The sequence below is a fragment of the Chiloscyllium plagiosum genome, chromosome 18 (assembly GCF_004010195.1).
Source record: "Chiloscyllium plagiosum isolate BGI_BamShark_2017 chromosome 18, ASM401019v2, whole genome shotgun sequence".
Classification (NCBI taxonomy): Eukaryota; Metazoa; Chordata; class Chondrichthyes; order Orectolobiformes; family Hemiscylliidae; genus Chiloscyllium; species Chiloscyllium plagiosum.
Window position 1 is genome coordinate 66,542,786 of NC_057727.1, and position 764 is coordinate 66,543,549.

The 764-nt window shown below is 55.5% G+C and overlaps 1 protein-coding gene across 1 annotated transcript in view; it reads left to right on the forward strand.

The window, feature by feature from the left end:
- The window catches only part of vhl (von Hippel-Lindau tumor suppressor), an 8,984-nt gene that overhangs the window by 2,747 nt on the left and 5,473 nt on the right, over positions 1-764 (forward strand). The window lies entirely within an intron of this gene.

Sequence of the window (764 nt, forward strand, 5' to 3'; positions counted from 1 at the left end):
GCCCGTTTCTACCTCCTGCCCAAAATCCACACACCTGACTGCCCCGGCCGACCCATTGTCTCAGCCTGCTCCTGCCCCATCGAACTCATCTCTGCATACCTCGACACAGTCCTGTCCCCCTTAGTCCAAGAACTCCCCACCAACGTTCGGGACACCACCCACGCCCTCCACCTCCTCCATGATTTTCGCTTCCCCGGTCCCCAACGCCTTATCTTCACCATGGACATCCAGTCCCTGTACACCTCCATCCCCCATCACGAAGGACTCAAAGCCCTCCGCCTGTTCTTTTCCCACCGTACCTACCAGTATCCTTCCACTGACATCCTCCTTCGACTGACTGAACTGGTCCTCACCCTGAACAACTTCTCTTTCCAATCCTCCCACTTCCTCCAAACCAAAGGAGTAGCCATGGGCACCCGCATGGGCCACAGCTATGCCTGCCTCTTCGTAGGATAGGTGGAACAGTCCATCTTCCGCAACTACACCTTTTCCTCCGCTACATCGATGACTGTACCGGCGCCGCCTCGTGCTCCCACGAGGAGGTTGAACAGTTCATCCACTTCACCAACACCTTCCACCCCGAACTCAAATTCACCCCTCAGATTCCTCCCTCCCCTTCCTCAACCTTTCTATTTCTATCTCAGGCGACCGAATCAACACGGAATCTCTTTCCAATCCTCCCACTTCCTCCAAACGAAAGGAGTAGCCATGGGCACCCACATGGGCCCCAGCTATGCCTGCCTCTTCATAGGATATGTGGAACA